This window comes from Ochotona princeps, chromosome 12 (genome assembly GCF_030435755.1).
Source record: "Ochotona princeps isolate mOchPri1 chromosome 12, mOchPri1.hap1, whole genome shotgun sequence".
NCBI classification, from domain to species: Eukaryota; Metazoa; Chordata; class Mammalia; order Lagomorpha; family Ochotonidae; genus Ochotona; species Ochotona princeps.
Window position 1 is genome coordinate 20,158,343 of NC_080843.1, and position 9,026 is coordinate 20,167,368.

Genomic DNA, 9,026 nt, shown 5'->3' on the forward strand with positions numbered 1-9,026 from the left:
CTTGTTAAGATTTCTGTTCCAAAATAAAGACAGGCAGGCACTGCGATCTTTCATGCCTCCTACCACTAAGCAGGAAGCACAGTAAGTAGTAGACAGTTTTAGTTTCAAACAATACATTACATTTATATAATTGCTTTGAAGCTTTTATCAAATGAAATCACAGTTAATATTTTTATCCTTGTTCAGAATATGTCTATGCTATAGACCGAGGAAACCTATTGCTTTCTCCCACAAATCCAGAAAACTCTGTAGTCTTTAAAGCATCAGCAGTGATAAAACGTGAAATCCCTTTGTTGTACATAGAGTAATTCTAACAGAGGAACAACATAGGTCTCCAGGATACTGGACTCCATATACCACCTAGAAGACAAAATGATCAGCCAGCTATTAGCTACTGTTCTCCCAGCAGTACAACAGTTGCCTAGCTATAATGTAACCTAGGCCATTGGGCATAGCTGGGGCAGTAGTTTTCACTTTTATCCTGCAAAATATATTCCTTTCTAAAGTTACCAGTGCCATGAAGGACAATTCTTCTGTGAGTAAACAGTAAGATAACAACTAAGCATCCAGCCCAGTAGGGACTTATGTTCATACACGTGGGCTCCTGTGAAAATCATGTAATGGAAGAAATTACCTTGAAGTTTCAAATAGTGATCATGATAATCAAGAGGCTAAAACATTGGGACTGTTCGCATTAAGCATTGCTTCTAATATCTTGGCTCAATTTTGGTATTAATAAATAAGTTCAGAGGCTGCAGACTGAGAACTGCATAAAATAACGAGGCTTATTGTTGAAGTCACCCTAACACCTAAGTTAGTAAGTCATTCAGTATCTCCCGTGGTATCCCCCGTGGGGAAGAACAATTTGGGAGACAGCAGAGGAGGCAGATGTCCAGTACCAATTGTGACCCAATACAAGTGGCAGGCACAAGCACTGGTTTTGTTACATTCAGCTTCCCCTGAGTTTCCATTGGAAAGCACTAATCAGATGGTGTTAACCTCATGTATAAGGCATGTGCATAGGATCTGCACAAGACTGACTGTATACTGTTACGATGTTTCAGACTACAAGACTGTGGCAGATAGTCCTCCAATGGTCAATGACATGACTGGATTAAAACCACAGCCCGGTTCTTCCCCCACAAACTTCCTTCTGCATGACTAACTACCTGCCATGTGGTTAAAGGCATTTTCAGGTTTAAGATGAACAGAAAGCCTTGTCCACTCTTTCGGGTTATTCTGAGTGGCCACTTTGAACTCAAATCCTCTAAGTGGAAGCTTTTAGTATACCAAAATCAGAATTTAAACTCCCTCCCCCCCTCTCTCTCTCTTCTGTCCATCTCCTCTTACCTCTCTCCTATATTGGTGCTCCTGAATATTGTCCAGTAGACCTTCTTTACATATCATTTCATCTTGGCGTCTGCACCTTGAGCTTCTGCTCCAAGACTGGGTGAAATTTTTACTTTTTTTATTGCCCTGTGTGGAATGTAGGCAAATCAATTCCATGTTTATTGATCATTGAAGCTCTTTGTGACAACAGGGAGAACTCCAGAATATGGCAGACTTCCTTGGTGCTTCTCCATGGCACTGAACACCTTAGTTCATAGGCCTCCTATTGCTGGTTTTGCATAGGCATCCTTAATAGGCTTCTTCATGACTTTTCTCAACCTCGGCTAATTCTGAAATTTCATCTTTCATACACCCATGGACACTAATCGTCTTTCTGAGTCCTCCAGGTTAAGGAAGATTCCCAAACTTCTGGCAGCATGGGCAATATTTCAGTTACAGCAAATGCTGTGGCATTTCATTTCGGATTATTTCTGTGATATGCCTCTCTTTTCATGAGTCAAGTCATCTACTAAATACAATTCTGTCTCTGTTATATTATGTTCAGATATCTTATTATTGCTTCAGGATGGAATGAACTAAACCAGATCATCTGGACACATTCTCTCACTCACTGTGAGGCAGGTTGCAGGGCATAGATTTATAGTTATTTAGTACATACCATGTGATCTTGAGCATATTTTTATATAAGGAAAATATTAAAGTTATCACTTTGACTCCATTCTCCATTAGTAAATTTACAAAGAATGTCTAGTATTTAAAAACACGCATTTTTAAATGCCGGTGTATAATATGTGTGTATGTTCATCCTTACATTAGCAGCACATTTGGAAATTTTCTGGTAGTTTGTAATGTGATGCCAATTTCTTCCATGATATTTTAATGTCACTGAATTTCTTAATCTATTTAGAGTTGCAAACTACAAAAACAAATTTCTTAATTCTGTGATGTACAAGATATGAGAACAGTATAAATAAAAATATATCAATATATTTCCCTCATTTGTGTGACTTGTTTGAGTCACAGACTCACGCTAACAAGTCAATTAATATGAAGGCTATAAAATCATTATAATCATAATCTGTAGTAGTCCTCCTCCTCCTCATAGTAATATTTATGACAAAGCATAACTATGATGCAAATAGCACACATTAAATTGACTAAATATACAAATAACAATACATTTGAACAAATGAAATGGAATTGCTATCACAACTGGAAATAAAATGTAAATAAATTAAAATACCACATATCATTTGTTTTAAAATTAATAATTTGTCATGATAATCTATATCTTGAGTTGGCTCTGTGACTGAAATGGTTAAGTTGTTGCCTGTGATTCTGTCATTACTTAAGGACATACCTGGATGCTCCAGTGTCGGGAACACTGCACTTGTGCCCTAAGATGGCAATGAGACCTCTCCTCCCCCCGGAGCTTGGCAGTACACAGGTTTCAGGAAGTGCCTTCTGATTGGCCCGTAGCTGCATGCTTGGCGCGTGTGCTGCACGTGATCAGAGCTATGATTGGCGTGCCTGCCGTGTGCATCGGTGACCTTTAAACTGATTGGACTAGGATTGTATTTAGCGGTGGGGGTTCCAGGAAGAAGCGGGATGGGACAGGACAGGAAGACAAAGACGGAGACGGAGATGGACAGACTGAGACGGAGGACAGAGTATGACTGGGACGGACAGATGGACGGACAGAAGAAGACTGGGGGCAACGAGGAGATTGGGGAATGAAGCAGAGAGAAACGGAAGAAAAACAGGAGGTAGTGGAAGTCAAGTCGACCGGCTGGGCAACAGACTGGTTGGAAAAATAAAGTTCCTCAAGAAACAGAGCCTGGAGTGTCGGGTGAATTCTTCTGCGGGACGGAAGACCCCGACACTCCAGTTTATTTTTCCTTTCATTTCTTTCCTTTTTTTTTTTTTTTTTGAAGTTTGTTCATTTTTACTAGAAAGGCATATTTCACAAAGAGAAACAGAGGCAGAGGGAGAGGTCTTCCACATTGCTGGTTCACACCCCAAATGACTTTAGTAACTGGAGTTGAACCGATCAGAAACCAGGAGCCGAAAGTTTCTTTCCAAGTCCCATACGTGGGTGCAGAGACCCAAGGAGCCATTGTCTGAGACTTTCCCAGGCCTTAAGAATGGTGGATCAGAGCTGGAGGAGCTGGGTCATGAACTGGTCTGGGATGTCAGTGCAATAGCTCGAGGATGAGCCTGTAGCTCCACTGCAATGCACTGTTAGGTAAACATTTGCTGCCATTTTGGCAGTGAACCAGTGGGTAGAAGATCTTTCTCCTTCTCTGTCTCCTCCTTTCTGTAAACATGCTTTTCAAGTAAAATAATAGATCTTTTTTAAAAATACATTTTTACTTTCATCACCCTTACAATAATGTTTGTATTTTTCCTACTCACCATGGAGGGTAAAATTAGATTTTGTGTTGCTTATTCTGGTGCCATTTTATGGTCATTAAACTCCGCTAACAAATCATATGTCTATTGCTTCCCCAATGCCTTAAAATTAATTTCATATGTGCATTTCTATAGTATCCATCTCCTCATGCATGTTGAGTTCTGTTAACTTTGTTTTTTTTTCAGTTAATTTTACATTTAGATATCAGAAATTCCTTGTAGAGGACCATGAGCATTCTTTACAATATCCAGTGGCAATCAGTTTATTACATATGATATCATATTGATCTTTAAGTGTGAAAACTGCATTACAATCTATTGATTACTCTCTAAATTCTAGCTACAGCAAAGCATTGGCAATATGTTCAAAAGAGTTATTTACCACTGCCCTTAATCATGATAGTTTTTCTTTTATCCACATAGTAGTAATATTTAATCTTTACTGGCCTGAGAATCCAAATTATACCGAAGATATAATCTAGAATAGAGATTTTATGCTGAAGCTGAACTTTTTTCCTTTTTTTTTTTTGTTGTACTAAATAATGTAAATGGAATCAAAGTGAAACAAATATGCCTGACATTGACAATGAGTATAAAGGAAAACAGAGAAAAATGCAAAGAGTAAGCAGTATAAGGAAGTCAAGAAAGCTGCATCAGGGAGAATAATGGAGTATTTCAAAATGAAAGTAGTATGCCATGCAAGAAGATGTTGCAGATAAAGCTATGAAATAATTCATGTGTGTTTATTAAGAAGGAAATCAAATTCCAAGGGACTACTGCAATGAGAAATTGGATGTGACAGTTAGGAAAACTTATTTAAGAGGCTCATATATACAATGTAAGAGAAATAAGACAGCCTTTTTTTTCTGATCAAATAAAAGTGTATTCTCCTTATTCCAGCACATATAGGAAATAGAAAAATGCAGGGTTTTTTTTTCCATTAATGAATGGAAAATTGAGCACACACACAGAGAGAGAGAGAGAGAGAAAAACTGCTTGGAAAAAGTTGAGGGAAAACAACAAAAAGGAAAGGAAAAAGAGTGAAATAGGGAGGAGAGACAGGTGGGAGAAGAGAATGAAGGGGCTGAAAGAAAATGGAAGATGTAACGACCAGTTGTCCTTTCAAATATATTGTCAAATTTAAAAAGAAAAAACGATGAAACCAACTCAGATGTCATAGAAGAAGAAATATGAACTGAAAATGGAGAATAAGATTAAAATCACCTGAAGTGAGATTAAATCAGTGTTCACTGGCTAGAAATTCATCATAGTTAAGTATAAACTGAAAGTGATGTAACAATAACATATTCTCAGATTTTCTGTTTCATGTTTTTATTATACTGCTGTATATGCCCAGTCCTGAGGTTCCTATGAGGGCAGAGACCAACATCTGTATCCTAAACTGAGGCATTTCATGAAATAAAAAGAAAAAAAACTTAATTCTGCATTCAAGGAGAGCCTAGAGTGAGAACTTCATACAGTAGAAGTGGAAAAGGGAGAATCATCGAGTGGGGATTTGGGAAGAAATAAAACTTGTGACAAAATTTTACAGATATCTTTAAATCTCTTTAAAAAAAACACACATTTGAAGGATAAGATGATAAAGAAAGAACAAAAAAATACATAACTAGTTCAGGATGTGGAGATAAAAAAATTAAAAGAAAATAGTGTATACACATAAATACATGTGTGCTAGTAAGGAAATGTGAAAGTTATGTTAACAGAGACAACATCTTCTTGTACATTTCAGTCTACTAGTTGGTATAGCAAATACGACACCACTTGGTACACTGGCATCCTATATTGCAAACACTGCTTTAGAATATCAGTCTCCTCTTGATTCTACCTCCCTACCAAGGTATACTGTAGAGGAATCAGTTAATATCTCCCCTACTCATGTCCTTAATGCAGATTTGGGAAGCTTGGGGAACCTAGCTTCAGGCTGGGCCAGTCTCATCTATCGTGGTAGCATCTGTCTCTTATCCTCACCCCATTTAAATAAGTGCATAAGCTATTTAAAAATCATCTCAGTTTGTTTTTGCAAACTTTAATATGCAAATATTTAGAACAAGGATGTTCTTTGTAAATGTGAAATTAAATAGCCAAAACTTTCACAAAGATATGACACTCAGCTATATTGGCTTTCTCGTTTTCATTGATCCATATTCGTAATTATTGTTTCCAAAGATGATTTACATCACTTGGAAGTTTAAAGAATAACTGTTGCTAAGCATTCAATTGTAGTACGTAACCATAGTGTCAGTAGAACAAGTGTACTGGTAAAGATATTAAGCAATCTTGTCTATAACTACAATATTTGCCCAATAAATACTATTAACATTGAACTCTATCATGTTTTTCTGATATAAGAATAATTATTTTTCAACTAAAAAAGTCACAAAATATATATAATTATTTACCTTGTGCACAAATTAAGCCATGGTTATGATAAAATAGACAATGTTTAATTAAAAAAACATTTCTTGGAAATATATATACATAAAATTTATATTACGTCTGATTTACTGCATTTCTATTTCTTTAAAAATATCAAAGCAAGCTAACACTTCTAAACTTGTCCAAGATATTGAAGATGGTCTACTTTCAAAATAATTTCATGAGTACAGAATCATCCTCAAATTCAAGCAAGAGTACAATAATCAAAGAAAATTATGAGTTAATATTCCAGTTGAAGATAGAAGAAAAAATAATAAAAATAGCAAACAGAATTAAACAACACCTAAAAAGAATAGTTTAAATCCCTGGTATTTATCCCAGGAATATAAGGCCATTTTAATTCTTGGGAATGAATAAATGTGGTACATTGTATAAACCAAATGAATTACAAAACAACATATGATCTTGTCTATGCAAAAAGTATGTTTGACAACATATAATATACTGTCTTGTTGAAAAGCTCAACATATTGTGTGAGTTAAGTATCTCAATACAATAAGGAACATTTATAAAAAGCATAGCACCTTACTCAATTATGAAAAGTTGAAATAGCCTCATCTGAGATTATCCAGCAAGGATGCCTGCAAACTGCTCTTGTTGTAACATAGTTCTGAACTAGAAGCCATAGACAGAGAATTAAGCAATATACAAATTACAGCTCACAATAAATCTATTATGCGTTGCACTATCAAATTTTAGAAAGATGCTACAATCTTCCAATGGTGAAAAATGTCAAGGGGAAATGTTGGTTACCTTGCTCTAATAGGTGCATATTGTACTCTCTTGAGCTGAAATGTCATAGGTAGCCCATGCATGTGTACAATTATGCAGATAAAATAACCTTTAAGAACTAAAGATATACAAATTGGAAAGGAAGATGTGAAATAATTTTTTGCAGGTTATATGATGTTATGAACAAAGAATTCCAAAGAATCTTTCAAACCATTAGAATGTGTACCAAAAAGCGCAGTAAAGGCACATAGTATAAAATCAATGCCCAATATTCAGTCATGTTTATTCATAGTAGTGATGGATCATTCAAATAGGAAATTAGAAAACAGTGGTGACTGTTTGGCTACGGTTTGAGTCCTTGGTCTGTTCCTGATTCTACCTCCCTACAAAGTGTACTCTGGGTGGATGATGTCTTAAGTAGCCAGCCCCCTGCCATATATGTGGAAACATGCACTCAGCTTCTCTCTATCATCTTTTGTCACATCTAGTTCAAGGTGCTGCAGTATACAGAAACAGTCTCTCTCTCTCTCTCTCTCTCTCTCTCTCTCTCTCTCTCTCTCTCTCTCTCTTTCTCTCTCTCTCTCTCTCGCTCTCTCTCTTTTTCTCTCTCTCTGTCTTGCCAGATCTGTGTGTGTGTCCCTGTCTCTTTTTGTTTCTCTCTCAAAATAAAAATCAGGCCTTACCAATTATGGTGGCTATAAATGAATTACAAAAACAGTAGGAGTGAATTTAACCAAGGAAGTGAAAGAAATACACATTGAAAAATATAAGAACTTAATAAAGAAAGTAAAGATGTATCAATGAATGGAAAGAATAGCCACGTTCATAGAATTGAATACTGGATATGGTTAAAAAAAAACTTCCTACTCAACATAATGTACAGATTGACTGTATTTCTTACAAAAATTCCAATCACAGTTTTGTTCTTACTAAAATAGAAAACAGAATCCTCATATTTATCTGAAACCATAAAAGATTTCAAGAAATCAAACGATCTTGAGTCAAAAAAATGATAGAGCTGGTGTTTCACAATACCTGATTTCAAAAATGATGCCAATTTTTAGTGATCAAAGCAGCATGAAATTGGCATGAAAATAGACATAGACCACTGGAACAAGTTAGGAAGGTAACCGAGATCCACATATTTACCATCACTTGATTTTCAACAAAAGCATCAAAAACATGCAAATGTATCACAAGTAAATAAATAAATAAGAAAAGGATGACAGACCTGAAATGTTGAGGAGAATTAGGAGAAAAACAGCATCCTTTGCACACTGCTTGTGGCAATATAAACAAGTAAAGCTCTTATGGAAAACTGAACATTCTAAAAAAATTATAAACATAGCTACAATATAATCTTACCATCTCATTTCAAATACAACAAAAAAGAAAATGATATTAGCACATTAGAGATTGTGCGCTCTCATATTCGCTGTGGTGTTATTCGCAGTAAACAAGATACAGAATAAACGTATATTCCAAAGAATGGAAAAATAGAAAAGTAAAATGTATAACAATGTTCAGTCTTAGAAATGAAGACAATTGCTTTCCTTTTAATTGTGTAAATGAACATAAAAGATATACCTTTAGTGAAATAAACCCAACACAGAAAGAGAAATAACGTGTGATCAAAAAAAGTTACACAAAAAAATTAGAATAGATGTTACCAAGGGTTTAGCAGAATAGATTGGGGAAATGTTGGTCACAGGATATAAAGTTTTGGTTAGTGGCTTGTGAAGAAATTTATTTGTAGTATTTTAAGTACAGTTAAAGGGATCTCATATTCCTCTAAAACAAATGGATGAAGTAATACATATGTTAATTAATGTAATTGAGGCATCCCATTATTAAATATATATACATATATATTTGTAAAAATACATATATTTCCAAGGATGTCCAATAAAAATATATCCAACATTTAATTATCAGCTAAAACAAAACAAAAAAGTCCAGCTGCGATGAATGTACATACATCTGTTTTAAATTTCTTGCATTCCTGCTACTAGGCTCTTCTTCATTTTGCTTTTTCTTCCTCCTTCCTGGGGCTCACATTTGATGTTAGTAGATAG